The sequence below is a fragment of the Rhinoderma darwinii genome, chromosome 1 (assembly GCF_050947455.1).
Source record: "Rhinoderma darwinii isolate aRhiDar2 chromosome 1, aRhiDar2.hap1, whole genome shotgun sequence".
NCBI classification, from domain to species: Eukaryota; Metazoa; Chordata; class Amphibia; order Anura; family Rhinodermatidae; genus Rhinoderma; species Rhinoderma darwinii.
This window is the reverse complement of record NC_134687.1, coordinates 571,164,756-571,180,529: the sequence shown is the minus strand read 5'-3', so window position 1 is coordinate 571,180,529 and position 15,774 is coordinate 571,164,756. Positions and strand designations below refer to the sequence as shown.

Below are 15,774 nucleotides of genomic sequence, written 5' to 3'. Positions count from 1 at the left end.
TGTAACCCCCTATGTAGATCTGAGTATTCACTTATTCTATATCTCTGGCCGAACTCTAAAATCAAATACTTAACACCCCTCCTCCCGTGGATCATAGCAACAAAGGGCAATTTCCACCATTCAATAAGTATAGATCCTAACTCATTTAGGTGGAACATTGACAAAGATTAGTTAATCTGAACATGTTGTTTGATTTATTAAATTGCTTGATCTTTTCTTGAAAACAGTAGAAGCAAATGGCCTGGGGCGAGGAGTTGATTTTTTTTCTGTCTGTTTTGTTGTCAGCGTGCTGTATAATCCATGTGTATAGATATTCAGATTAAGAAAACTCATGAAATACAATGTGACCTTTTGATCTTCAGATAAAAACCTTGGTTGTTTTATGTCCCTTTATTCTCCAAGGCACAGAGCTTTATTGGATACAGAATAGACATTATTTTTAATTTGTAGTGAACACCCTTGAAAGCGTCAAATACATCCGAGCGTTTATTTATGGCTATAAGGCCTCATTCAGTCGAGCGTATACGTAGTCCTTGTGACGGCCGTTAAAACACGTCACACGGACTCATGTGCTTTAATGGGGCCGTTCACACGACCGTTGTTGCAATGGAGCGTGTGAAGGGTCAGTGAAAAGTTATGTCCTATTTTTCTGCGCTTCACGCATTCCTTTACAGACTCTAGTCTATGAGGGATTCATTATAACGTGTCCCATACGGGTGCACCGCTGGTGCACCTCAGACGTGAAAAACAACAGTTTTTTACATCCGAGGTTGGGTATGTTCGTCTGAATGTAGCCTTAAGCCAAGAAATGTCAGGTCTATATTTGGAAACTTTGACCATAGACTTCTCCTCCATATCGTTTCGATTACAGTAAATAGATTTTCTTCATAATTCTCTGAAATCCTTTATGTTACAAAAGTAAGAAAGGCACATATGAATGACTAAAGCTGGCTATAGACATAAAAGATTATCGTTAATGACCAGTGGCGGATTAAGTAGACCCAGTGGCGTAGCTATAGGGGTCACAGCATTCGCAATTGCACCACATCAATAAAAAGTTACTATAGTAACTGACAGTATTTACCTTCCTGGTTCCGGAGCACAGCGGAGGTCCTGACGTCAAAGCGCTGTGCGCAGTGCATGATGTCGCAACGCTATGCACCTCGCACAACATCGTGATCCTGGATAGAGTCAGGACAGAACTTCCGTCGCGGCTGAAGAGGAGGGTAAGATCAGTGGCGTAACTGCCGCGGTAGCAGCCGTAGTGGCTGCTACGGGGTCCATGGCTTGAGGGGGCCCGTGCTGCCAGCCGACACGCCCCCCCATTTGCCCAGTGGCACCGCTAGCAGCTGCTATGGGGCCCGCGCCGCTTAGCCTCCAACAAGTATGGGCCGGGCGACACAGGCCCCCTCATGCCTGTAGACGTCGCTAGCACCGGAGGGGGCCCCGGTGCTAGCAACAGCCAAATACATGCACTAGCACTGAATGCCCGACCATCAGCGCCTTACAATTACGCTGATTGGCTAGCGGCGCCGCTTCCATGCTTGAAAGGCCCTGATTGACGGGGCAAGTCATTCTGCCCCGCCAATCAGCGTCATTGGACGACGCTCGTTCAGCTCCTGCAGACCTGCTCAGAAGTCAGCAGATCTGCATCGCCAGCGAACAGGAACGGGATCATGTGAGTATGTAACGTTTTTTGTTTTTTTTCCCTAGCTACGCCACTGGTTGGGTGAGTGGTCCTGCTTCACTCCGGTTCTCCGAACCGGCTGTAATTTTAACAGCCGGTAAGGGAGAACCGGAGCGAACTGGGCCCCCTTCCAGCCTCAGGCCCCGGGCACTTGCCCAGATTGCCCTCATTATAATCCGCCCCTGTACACACACACACATTTTTTTGGGGCGGACACATATGTATTGGGGCTATTTCCCCTGACATTTTAAGTCCTTAGTGACGCCCCTGGCTGCTAGTGCTGCATTGGTGTGTCACTTAGGAGATCCAGCGATGCAGCTGAAAGCTGCGGAACGTCGGCCATGAGAAGTTTGCGGGGGGGGCTTGCTCATGTTCGTACATTTTATTTTGCTGAGCCGCAATAGATCAAGTATAGCAAGTGGATGTGCGGTCTATGTTTTCTTTTCTCCCCTGTGGATGTTGTGGACATTATTGCTGCTCAGCCCCATTCACTTCAATTTAGCTAAGCTGCAATATCAGATACAACCCATGGGCAGGTGTGGCACAGTTTTTGGAAGAAAGCAGCCATGTTTTTAGAATCCTGTATAACCCCTTTAAATTCTCCCATATGTTTATGCAGGGGATTTGCAACTCTGTATCAGTAAAACAGATCTCAAGTCACTATAAAGATTTATTAAGAAATCATCATGATACCACCATATCAAGAGGGGGTTCTTTATATCTATCACTAGCATTACTATAAATTAGTTGTATAAGATGACCTCATTGGACAGATATTATACAGATCATTGATATCTGACATGAGTTTGAAGGGAATGTTTCATATATTTAATTAAAGGGGCATTCCAGCCGCAAGTATTTATAATCCGTCCTGTGGATAGGTGGTAAATGTTAGTTGCTGGAATTTAAATTTGTAGGAGAGAAACAATGCTAGAGATTTATCAAAACTGGTGCAATGTATAATATTTACATGGTTGTGCAAGGATTACTTACTGATTGATATGATAATGCTGGAACCCAGAGTCAACATATAGCATTGTATTCAGCTACTAAAGCAAGCTACACATCTGTGACAATATGGCCACTGGTACTGCAACATGGCACCAATACGCAATGTCATAGCCAATGACATGTAACCACAGTATGAGCAATAAACCCATATTTTCAGATCATCATCATTTTAATATTAGACAGAAAAAACACAAGTAAATACAAAATGTTCATTTTTAATTTGGATTTTATTTATTGAAGGCAAAATGTTTCTCAAAAGAAACAAAATGAAGGTTCCGTAGTGGCGAAGTCAAAGTCCTGACTTGAACCCCATTTAGATGCCGTGGAGAGACCTTAAACGGGCAGTTCATGCTCGAAAACCTTCCAATGTAGCCGAATGAAAGCAATTCTGCACATTATTTCATGTGCCATATAATGTACTGGGAAACGGAAAAATATTATTTGTGGGGAAAAATGGGAAAAAACAGCGATTTCAACCAAGTTTTGTAGGTTTTGTATTTACGATGTACATCGTGCGGTAAAAATAATATGTTAACTTTATTCTATGAGTCAATACGATTACGGAGTTACCAAATTTATATAGATTTTTTCATGTTTTACCACTTCTATAAAGAAAAACCTATTTGTTAAAAAAAAATATTTTGTGTTGCCACATTCTGAAAGCCATAACTTTTTTATTTTTCCCTGGATTGGGCGGTGTGATTGCTTATTTTTTGCAGGATGAGCTTTCGTTTTTATTGGTACCATTTTGGGGTACATGCAACTTTTTGATCACTTTTAATTCAATTTTTTTGTGGAGCTAAGTTGAGCCAAAAGCAGCAATTTGGGCGTTCATAAAATAATTTTACGGCATTCACCGAGCAGGTTAAATAACGTTACATTTGTAAATAACATTATATAGTTTGGACTTTCATCGATGTGGCGATACACAGTTATGTTAATTTTTTATTGTTTAAACATCTCGTTAGGGAAAAAATGGGAAAAGTATTTTTTTTTTTAACGTTTATTAATTTTTTTGTACATTAAAGAAAACTATTTAACTCTTTTTTTTTTTTTTGTATTAGTCCCCCTAGGGGACTTGAAGCAGCGATCGTTGGATTTCTTGCATGACATACCGCAATACAAATGTATTGGAGTATATCGCTATACTGACGGAGTACAAAGAAGACAGACCTGGAGTCCTTCATTAGGCCCCCAGGCTGCCTTAACAACCATTGGCACCCCGCGATCACATCACGGAGCGGCTGGTGGAACGTCGGAGGGCGCCATCCCCCTAATTTTAACGGCTTAGATGCAGCGGTCGATATTGATTGCGGCATCTAAGTGGAAAAATGGGCAGAATTTAAGTGATCTTCGATTCTGCCCGTTGCAGTGGGTTGTCAGCTGTAACATACAGCTGCTCCATACTTCCCCTTGGGGGCTGTCACGTACAGTTACGTGACATGTCGCCAAGGGGTTAAAAGCTGAATTTTGTGTCTATTCATATTGACTTCATCTAATATTACAATTAGTTGGACGATTTGAAACATTTAAATGTGACAAATTAGCAAAAGCAGAAGGAATCGCCAATAATTTTTCACAGCACTGCAGCTGTATTAACCCAACCTGCTCAATCTGTGTATCACTAAAATATAGGAAAAAGGATGCATAGCATTCTTCCAAGATTTCAGTGGTTAAAGGGGTTTTCCAGTCCCTAAAAATTGATGGCCTATACTCAGAAAAGGTCATCGATAGCTGATTGCTCGGAGTCCGACTGCCGGGAACCCGCTGATCAGCTATTTTGAAGGGGCCGACACAGCTGTAGCGGTGGTTCACAGTATTACAGCCTTCTATCATTCACTTCAATGGGAGAAGAAGGCTGCAACACCTGTGAATCGCCGCTACTGCTGTGTCGGCAATTTACAATACGAGCAGTGACCGGAATGAAGGGGAAGCAACACTTCGGCCCCTTCAAAACAGCTGATCATTGGGGGTCCCAGCAGTCTGACCCCCAGCGATCAGCTATTGATGGCCTATTCTGAGGATAGGCCATCCATTTTTAGCGACTGGAAAACCCCTTTAAACTAGGGGCATTCCCATATAGTAAATGATATTTTGATCAGACCTTGTTTCGTATTCTCATTTACTACTCTACAATAATTAATCCCCTTCACTTCTATTATCATGATACTCTGGGTGTAACTCCCTATTTATTCGGCTATGAACAAGTAGAGGATTTCCTTCCATACCCATCTCAGATTCTGCATTGTGCATCCACATCTCACTCTGCCAATTGTCTTCGGAAAAGAAGTGGGTATAGAAGATTGGGCAGACTTGTGATTGATCCATTTTTGGAATTCAGTCGGCTCAGCTCATTATCTGTATGACAAATGTGCCAGGACGTGGAGGTATCAATCACGGTTGACTGCGTGCAGAGAAGATCATGTTAGTAATGTCCTACACACTCTACTATGCAGATGTCTGAGACCAATTATTCATTATCGGTTTAATCTCGATAGGGGAAAGCCTTCTTTCCACCTGCTGATGACAGATTGAGAATCGGCTACATGACACATGGATTTTTTCCTCCCCTGCTTCCCACTCATTCCCTTATTGCTGGGAAGGTACAGTATAATAACTGGCTTTCACATGACGTTGTGACATGCCTGTTAATTGTGTGTTAAATTGACTCACTACGCCAGTATGGGTTTATGAGTCATTAGATGCTCGTGCGAAATTACTTTATGTGAAAAAAAACAATGTATCACTTTTAGGTTCTCTTTTTTATAGATCAATAAATCACATAATATAGCCACAGAAGACGAAGATGAGATTATCAAAGAAAATCAGAGCTACACATGCGCTGTATGCCTAGATGTGTATTTTAACCCCTATATGTGTTCACCATGCCGCCACATTTTTTGTGAGCCATGTTTACGGACACTGGCAAGAGACAATCCTACAAGAACTCCATGTCCGCTTTGCAGATCAATTATTACAAGTGTACAGTTCCATTCAGGTAATGTAAATATATGACGTGTATCATATGTCAGAAATGTTTTCTTATGTGCCAGCATACATCACCAAATCAGGGAACATTTGTAAGCCCCAACCCCCACGCCCCGTTACATACAAGGAATGCCCACAAAACCTCCTGAAATGTCCATTTTAATGCACAATTGTATTACCCCACCTAACCCCTTCTGCTGTTCGGGTCATGGCACAGTCCCATAAAATAGCAGGACAGTGGGTAAGTCTGTTAGTAAGAGAGGTAAAGCAGGTTCAGGGCAGGGAGAGCTTTGATGACCATTGGGTTTATGATGTGCCTTTACCTTATATTCACCCTTTCTATATTAAAAACAGGAACTGGTGAGACGGGAAATAGGGAAAACTTGACCTACTGGGCAATTTTAGGATTTTGATCACAGAATAATGGTGTTGCATACTGTTCACCTTTTTAGTGACATAGTTACACAGGTAACAAAAAAGTCACAGATCCATCAAGTTCAACCTTTCTCAATCAATTACTATATTTTTTATTGCTAGATTAGTTATAATACTCAATGCCATATGTCAGTAAATATTCATCTAGCTTTTTTTTTAATTCTGACATAGTATCTGCCATTACTACCTCTTGGGGTAGGACATTCCATAGTTTGACTACTCTAACTGTAAAGAACCCTTTCCTATATTGATGTGTTAAACGTCTTTCTTCCACACGCATTGAATGTCCCCTTGTCCTTTGCACATAACAATAAATGGGACGGATAGGTCAGTATTGATGGAGAGCGGAGAATGGAACATAAAGCACAAGTTCTCTCATCTGGTGTCATTGAAAGGGCAAGAACCAGTGGTGAGAAATATAATGTAATATCAATGATGGTAACAGTTGTGACTACTGCTCAGTGTCTTTCATTCTGATAAGGAGAATACATACTCTAATGGTAAAACTTATCAGAATTTATAGCGGATGCACAGGGCAAACTCTGCAGTGCACCAGAAACTTCAAAAGCAACGTGGGGTTAAGTAGTGTGCTAATGCCGGCATTTGTGATATATTCCTTTTATAGCGTGTCATATTCATTAAATACAATTTATGCGATCATAATAAATGCACTGTTATATAGAATAGTGCTGAATCATCAAATCTCGGTGGTGCTGGCTGTAGGCAGATTGAATAACCATATTACTGTGGAACATGACCTCATTATTATCTATTTAATTACAGATCTCAGCAAATGTTCTGTGGCATTCTTTCCAAATGAGTATCTTAAAAGAAAGCAAATTTTTCAGAGAGCAAATTGTGCAAAATGGCCTTTACCCAACTGCAACAGACTATTCAGAGTCTTTGGAGGTAAGAATAAATGTGTAAATGTCAAATGATATATGTACAATATATGTGATATTAAAATAATAAAGTACAACAGCATTGAGCTCTAATATAGGTTGGGTGTTCTCCTGAAAATCCTAATTCCAGATTCCACAATGTTAGCAAAAATGTAATTAAAATAATTAAAACTTAATTATCTATCTATCTATCTATCTATCTATCTATCTATCTATCTATCTATCTATCTATCTATCTATCTATCATCTATCTGTCTGTCTGTCTGTCTGTCTGTCTATCTATCCAGGGGCGTAACTAGGAAATACTGGGACCACAGCAAAGTCTTGACCGCCCCCCCCCCCCCCCCCCCCCGGTGCCAGAAGCAGCCACCCTTATAAATAGTGCCCCCTGTAGAATGTGCCACACAGCCCCCCTGTAGACAGTGCTATATAGCCCCGCCTATACACAGTGTCACACCCCATTTGTAGATCGCACCCCCACCTCCCCCTTGTAGATAGTGCCATACAGCCCCCTGTAGATATTGCCATAAAGCCCCCACTGTATATAGCGCTATACAGCTCCCACTGTATATAGTGCCGTACAACCCCCTTCCTTGTATATAGTGCCACACAGCCCCCCCTTAGTAGAAAGTGCCACACTCAGCCCCCTGTAGATAGAGCCACAGCCCTCCCCCTTGTAAATAGTGCCATACAGTTCCCCCTTGTGTATAGTGCCATACAGTTCCCCATTGTGTATAGTGCCACACAGCTCCCCCTTGTGAATAGTGCCACACAGCTCCCCCTTGTGTATAGTGCCACACAGCCCCCCCTTGTGTATAGTGCCACAAGGCAATGGCACATCCGAGAAAGCTGTATCAGCCAGGGAGATGTCACTCAAGGCAGGATTATGTGACTCTTCATGATAGCGGCACTGCCCCATGGCCCTCTAATGAGTAATTAGCATATAGTGTGCATCGTTTTAAAAGTGGATTTTAAGAATTTTGCTGCATCTGAAAAAACATACAAGGGAATGTTTGGAAATATTGTCAGGTCATGTATTACCGCATGGTGGCGGTTCAAGGGGTTAAAACTACCTGACAGATTCCCATTAAATATACAATGAATTGAGAACAATTCCATCTTCCCTGCAATTTTGTTATTATAAATATATCCTATATAACTACAGATCCAGAACCAAGCTCTGACATATATACAGTACCACAACCAAGCTCAGTACATGAATACAGCACCACAACCAAGATCAGTACATAAATACAGTACCACAACCAAGATCAGTACATAAATACAGCACTAGAACCAAGCTCAGTACATAAATACAGCACTAGAAACAAGCCCATACATATACAGCACCAGAACCAACCTCAGTACGTAAATACAGCACCAGAACCAACCTCAGTACATAAATACAGCACTACAACCAAGCTCAGTACATATATACAGAACCAGAACAAAACTTATTACATATATACACAGCACCAAAACCAATCTCATACGTATATACAGCATCAGAACCAAGATCAGTACATATATACAACACCAGAACAAATACAGCTAAATTTAGTGCAACCCCTACCGTATAGGTTTGTACGGCGTAAAATTACAGCTCCTAGCATGGCCCAAACAATGGTAAGGATATGCTGGGCGATGATGTTTCACAAAAAAAATCATATCATAATCATCTCGCTGCAGATCACACAGTGACTACATTACTGATTAGAGGAAGAATAAACATTTACATTAAGTGACTCATCGGTGACATCTCAGATTCTAGTTCTTTTCTTCTCCCTCCGGTCCAGACATCTATGATGGATTTCTACTGGCCATGACCCATTTCTACAGTTTTCCGCTCAGATGTCTTCAGCTTCTCACTTTTAAAATATTTCTGCACCTATAAACAAAGTTAAAATTCTCAACACCTCTTGCACCTCTAACTATAATAGCGCCATACACTGTGTCCCTGATTATAATAGTACCATACACTGTCACAGACACACACACACACACACAGTGCCCCCTGTAGATAGTGCCCCCATAGCCACCGTGCTGCCCTAGATATAGTACCACAACCAAGATCAGTACATAAATACAGCACTAGAACCAAGCTCAGTACATAAATACAGCACTAGAAACAAGCCCATACATATACAGCACCAGAACCAACCTCAGTACGTAAATACAGCACCAGAACCAACCTCAGTACATAAATACAGCACTACAACCAAGCTCAGTACATATATACAGCACCAGAACAAAACTTATTACATATATACACAGCACCAAAACCAATCTCATACGTATATACAGCATCAGAACCAAGATCAGTACATATATACAACACCAGAACAAATACAGCTAAATTTAGTGCAACCCCTACCGTATAGGTTTGTACGGCGTAAAATTACAGCTCCTAGCATGGCCCAAACAATGGTAAGGATATGCTGGGCGATGATGTTTCACAAAAAAAATCATATCATAATCATCTCGCTGCAGATCACACAGTGACTACATTACTGATTAGAGGAAGAATAAACATTTACATTAAGTGACTCATCGGTGACATCTCAGATTCTAGTTCTTTTCTTCTCCCTCCGGTCCAGACATCTATGATGGATTTCTACTGGCCATGACCCATTTCTACAGTTTTCCGCTCAGATGTCTTCAGCTTCTCACTTTTAAAATATTTCTGCACCTATAAACAAAGTTAAAATTCTCAACACCTCTTGCACCTCTAACTATAATAGCGCCATACACTGTGTCCCTGATTATAATAGTACCATACACTGTCACAGACACACACACACACACACACACAGTGCCCCCTGTAGATAGTGCCCCCATAGCCACCGTGCTGCCCTAGATATAGCTACCCCTATAGGTAGTGCTCCATGCAGTGGCGTAACTACCGCTATAGCAGCCATATCGGCTGCTATGGGGCCTGCAGCATGGCCGGAGGCTCCGCTAGCAGCTGCTATGGCTGTTGCAGCGCGACGCCACTGAAGAGGTTGTTCCTACAAAAATCATGCATCCCCTATCCACAGGATAGGGGATGCATGTGTGATTGCTGGGACGCCCAGCGATAAGGAGAACGGGGGACCGAAAGTCCCCCGAAGTTCTCCATGACAGACCTCGGACTTCTGGGGTCTGTCTGCAGCTCCATAGAAATTAATTGTGCACTGGTCGCGCATGTGCGCATGCGTGACCAGCGCACCTTTTATTTTTATTGAATTGCGCAAACTCCGGAAGTCCGAGGTTAGTCATGGAGAACTTGGGGGGGACTTTCGGTCCCCCGTTCTCCTTATCGCTGCCAGATATCACACATGTATCCCCTAGCCTGTGGATAGGGGATACATTTCTTTTGTAGGATAAACTGTAGGCCGTTTTTTTTTGGGGGGGGCTATATGGCATTATCTACAGGGGGGTCTGTATGGCGTTATCTATGGGGGGTTCTCTATGGTGTTATCTACAGGGGGTCTGTATGGCGTTATCTACAGGGGGGTCTGTATGGTGTTATCTACAGGGGGTCTGTATGGCGTTATCTAAAGGGGGGTTTTGTATGGTATTATCTACAGGGGGGTCTGTATGGCGTTATCTACAGGGGGGGCTCTATATGGTGTTATCAGGGGGGGTATGTATGGCGTTATCTACAGGGGGGGTCTGTATGGCGTTATCTACAGGGGGGGTCTGTATGGCGTTATCTACAAGGGGGTCTGTATGGCGTTATCTACAAGGGGGTCTGTATTGCGTTATCTACAGGGGGGTCTGTATGGCGTTATGTACAGGGGGTCTGTATGGCGTTATCTACAGAGGGGGTTCTGTATGGCGTTATCTACACGGGGGATTGTATGGCGTTATCTACAGGGGGTCTGTATGGCGTTATCTACAGGGGGCTTTTTTGGCGTTATCTACGGGGGGGGGTCTGTATGGCGTTATCTACAGGGGGCTGTATGGCATTATCTACAGGGGGACTCTGTATGGCGTTATCTGCAGGGGGGACTCTGTATGGTGTTATCTACAGGGGGGGGTCTGTATGGCATTAGCTACAGAGGGGTCTGTATCGCGTTATCTACAGGGGGGGTCTGTATGGCGTTATCTACAGGGGGCTGTATGGCGTTATCTACAGGGGGGATTGGGGCTGTATGGCGTTATCTACAGGGGGGATTGGGGCTGTAAGACGTTATCTACAGGGGGCTGTGTATGGTGCTATCTATAGGGGGCGCTGTGTGGTGGAATATATAGGGAGGCATTATCTACAAGGGGGGGTTGTGTGATACCCAGCGGAGGGGGGGCCCCAGTCAAAAGTTTGCTATGGGGCCCAGTCTTTCCTAGTTAGGCCCCTGCTCCCAGCATTCCTGGTACCTGGTAGACTTAATGTCTGCACAAAGCTTGCTGTATTTCCTTCTGGGATGTTACATTTTTATATCTGGCACTGTACATTAGGGTTCATGCACATGGCTGTGCTACAGCTCCGTTTTGTACAAAGCCATAAAAAGGCTGCCAAGGAAGTTTATGAGATTTTTCATACAGAAGCATTCTGTATGGAGCAGTGTTTTTTTGGGGGGAATTCTGTTGGATTCTGACATAATAAAAATGTTGCCTTTCTCCATCAGTCTCTGTATGTATGAAGGTATCTTTGCAACCAGCAGAACTGTGAGTTTGCTCTGGACTATAATACAGGATCAGTATATGAAACATACCTCCCATCTGTCCCAGATTCCGGGCGGTGTCCCGCTGTCCTGGTGGCTGGGGGTATGTCCCGGTGTCAACAGTATCTGCGTCTTCAGGACACAGATACTGTTGAACCCAATGCTGAAGCAGGGCACCGTCAGCGCCATTCTTCAGCATAACTACAGAGTGGAGGAGCAGAGGGAGAGCCTCCACTAGTCAAGGACTAGCCTGTCCTATATGGACAGTGATGTCAGTGGCTTCTCCAGGAGCGGAATCCCCTGCCAGAGTGTTGCCGAAGCCTTGACCGTGGATTCCGCTCCTAGAGGGAGCCCCTTTCATCACTGTCTATATATGGATAGTGGACAGTGACCTCAATGGCTCCTCCAGGAGCAAAATCCCCTGAAAGAGAGTAGCCGCCATTCTGGCCGGGGATTGTGCTCCTAGAGGAGTCCTTGTCATCACTATCCATATATGGACAGTGACGACAGGGGCTACTCCTGGAGCAGAATCCACCGCCAGGGTGTTGCCGAAGCTCTGGCCGGGGATTCCGCTCCTAGAGGGAACCGCTTAAGTCACTGTCCATAAATGGACAGTGACATCAGAGGCCACTCCTGGAGCGGATTCCCTGGCCAGAGCATTGCCGACGCTCTGGCCAGGGATTCCACTCCTAGAGGGAACCCCTGACATCACTGTCCATATATAGACAGTGACGTCAGGTGCTACACCTGGTGCGGAATCCACGGCCGCAGCGTAGTCGATGCTCCTGCTTTGGATTCAGCTCCTAGAGGGAGCCCCAATGGCGCTATTTATAGGAAAGGGTAGTACTATATATGGGGGGTGGTGCTATCTTCAAGGAGGTGTGGCACTATCTACATGGGCACTGTGGCACTACCTACATAGGCCCCTGGCTCCACGTATAGCCCATCTCTGTAGACAGTGCCCTACATATAGCCACCCTGTTGCTAGTGCCCCACAGGTAACCCACCCCTGTATATAGTGTCCCACATATAGCCCACCCCTATAGAAAGTGCCCTAAAAAATAGCTCCCCTATAGATAGTGCTCTACATATAGCCCACCCCTGTATATTGTCTCACATATAGTGCCCCACATATAGACCCCCCTGTAGATATTGCCCCACATATAGACCCCCCCTGCAGATAGTGGCCCACATAGAGACCCCCTGTATATAGTGGCCCACATATAGACCCCCCTGTAGATTGTGCCCCACATCCCCACATACAGACCACCCCTGTAGCTAGTGCCCCACATCCCCCCATATAGACCCCCCCCTGTATATAGTGGCCCACATATAGACGACCCCCCTGTAGATAGAGCCCGCACTATAGATAATGCTATTAACAGTTTTATGAGGGAAAAAAACAAAAAACTTTACATACTCCGATGATCCCGTTCCTGTTCGCTGGCGATGCAGATCTGCTCTCTTCTGAGCGGGTCTGCAGGATCTTAACGAGCGTCGTCCAATGACGCTGCTTGGCGGGGCAAAATGACTTGCTATGTCAATCAGCGCCTTTCAAGCATGGAAGCGGCGCGATTACGTCATCGCGCCGCTAGCCAATCATCGTCATTGTAAGGCGTTGAATGGTCGGGCACGGAACATGCCCGGCTATTCAGCGCTAATGCTTGTATTTGGCTGTCGCTATCACCGGGGGCCCCCACCGGTGCTGGCGACGCCTACAGGCATGATAGGGCCTGTGTCGCCCGGCCCACACTTGTTGGAGGGTCGGCGGCGCGGGCCCCATAGTAGTGGCGCTACTGCTGTAGCAGCCATAACGACTGCTAGCGTCGCCACCGAGCCTATGGGGGGAGCGTGTCTGCTGGCGGCACTGGCCACCTCAAGCCGCTACGGCTGCTGCCGCGGCAGTTACGCCACTGTATCTATCTACCATCTATCTATCTTAGCCATGGCATACTTTCAGTAATGTTACTATGGGTTCTTCTTTGCAGTTAGACGTTCTCTCCATGACTCACATTTTCCCAGATCAACAAATATGTTATGGACTCCACTCTTTATTACGCTTACCCTACATACACACTAGTTAACAATTGTGCATACAGTCACCTAGCATAGTATTCTATGTAGTAAGAAAAGAAATATGGCTATAACCCTTAAATATTTTTCAACTACATAATAAGATACCCTCTTGTATCAGTGGAATGGTGGAGGATGAGGAAAAAGCCAATTCATTATTAAACTCTGGGTTTATTTTAGTCTTTATAAGGCGGTGCTGCACTTCTTCCTGTATTAGACAGGTGACATTAAATGGAGAATTTACTTTATCCCTAATCATTCAACCTAGTTGTCTCTGTAGAACTGACAGACGCCAACAGTCCTTTACGTGGCTATAAAAACAATAGTGGCTTGGCAGGGTCAATAAATATCACTTTATATATATGACTTCTTAACCCTACAGAGCCAAAGTTTTATAGGGTCTCTGTGCTCAAAATACCTCCAAATACACACACAAGCCAACTCATATAAATAAGCCAAACTTTTTATATCTGTGCCAGTTGATCAATACTAATATTTAGCAAGTAACCTCAAAGGTATTTTCTCATTATCATCAGAACATTGAAAACTGAGGTTTAGATCACCTTCTAGTTTATGATCACACCACATTTATGGTTTACTTTCGCCAAACATATCCATAAGGCTTTATTCAGACGAACGGGAATCACGTCCGTGCAACGCGCGTGCTTTTCACGCGCGTCGCACGGACCTATATTAGTCTATGGGGCCGTGCAGACATGTGCGTGATTTTTACTCAGCGTGAGTCCGCTGAAAAGAAGTCACGACATGTCCGTTCTTTCGGAGTTTTGCGCGAATCACGCACCCATTGAAGTCAATGGGTGCGTGAAAACCATGCATGCCGCACGGAAGCACTTCCGTGCGAACAGCGTGATTCGCGCAATAGCTGTCAAAAGGATGAATGTAAACAGAAAAGCACCACGTGCTTTTCTGTTTACAAACATCCAAATGGAGTGTCATAATGATGGCGGCTGCGCGAAAAGCACGCAGCCGCGCATCATATGCTGCTGCCACACGGAGCTGTTAAGTGGTTTTTGCGCACGCTCGTGTGAGTGAGGCCTAAGAGTGTACTTTTGACATACATTTGGTCGGTATGCAGCACCACACTCATCCACAGGTTGTGTGTGGTATTGCAGCTCAGCCTCATTCACTTCAATGGAGTGGAGCTGCATACCAGACAACCCATGGACAGGTGTAGCACTGTTTTTGGAAGAAAGCAATCCTAGACAACTCCTTTAAATGCAAGGGTGAAAAATTCCTACCACATGGTATGGGAGTCAGTGGGTGACATATGCAACTGTATAGCAGAATATTATTTCACTGCATACATTAAACGTAATGAACATAGTATGAATAGAGCCTTACATATGTATTATTCTGGGGTTTTTTTATTAGATTTTTTTAGTGGTGCTTTCTCTGACTACACTTGTGTTCCATGGCAGATTTCAGGAGACGCATGGATCCTGTAGGAAGAAGGCATTTTCCACATGGGGAGCACAGGCATGACTTCGAAGATGAAAGTCGTGGTTGGAGATTTGACCTGAACATGATCATTATATACATTTACTCTGTGAACTGGGTCATTGGTTTCATTTTATTTTGTCTTTTGTGCTATTTTTTCTTTCTCTCTTTTTAGGAAGACATACCTTTATGTCAATAAAAAAAATGCTTCTGACTAATGAAGTGTCCATACTTTTCTGTCTATTTGCAAAGGTATGGAAACATAAATCATCAGAGATATTCTCTGGTAATAAAATGCTGCTGCACTTTAGGTCATGGGGCATTAAATGGGTTGTCTAGATTAGAAAACCCATTTCAAATAAAAAAGGGGTCCCTTCTCCAGGACCCTCGTCTATTAGTCGGAACAGATGATGGCTATAAAGAGCGTCTCTCACTTTGAAGAAATGAGCACCTCCATGTATTAGGGTATGTTCACACAGCCTATTTTCGGCCGTTTTTCGGGCCGAGAAAAACGGCCTACAAATTGGAAGCAGAACGCTTCCAAACATCTGCTCATTGATTTCAATGGGAAAAACAG

At 44.0% G+C, this 15,774-nt stretch overlaps 1 long non-coding RNA gene across 1 annotated transcript; it reads left to right on the top strand.

The window, feature by feature from the left end:
• The first annotated feature begins 5,473 nt into the window (after positions 1-5,473).
• LOC142746095 (uncharacterized) lies at positions 5,474-15,311 on the top strand. Its single transcript, XR_012881692.1, has 3 exons — positions 5,474-5,696; positions 6,905-7,030; positions 15,179-15,311. It is a non-coding gene; the product is annotated as an uncharacterized LOC142746095 (long non-coding RNA).
• Positions 15,312-15,774: the final 463 nt, after the last annotated feature.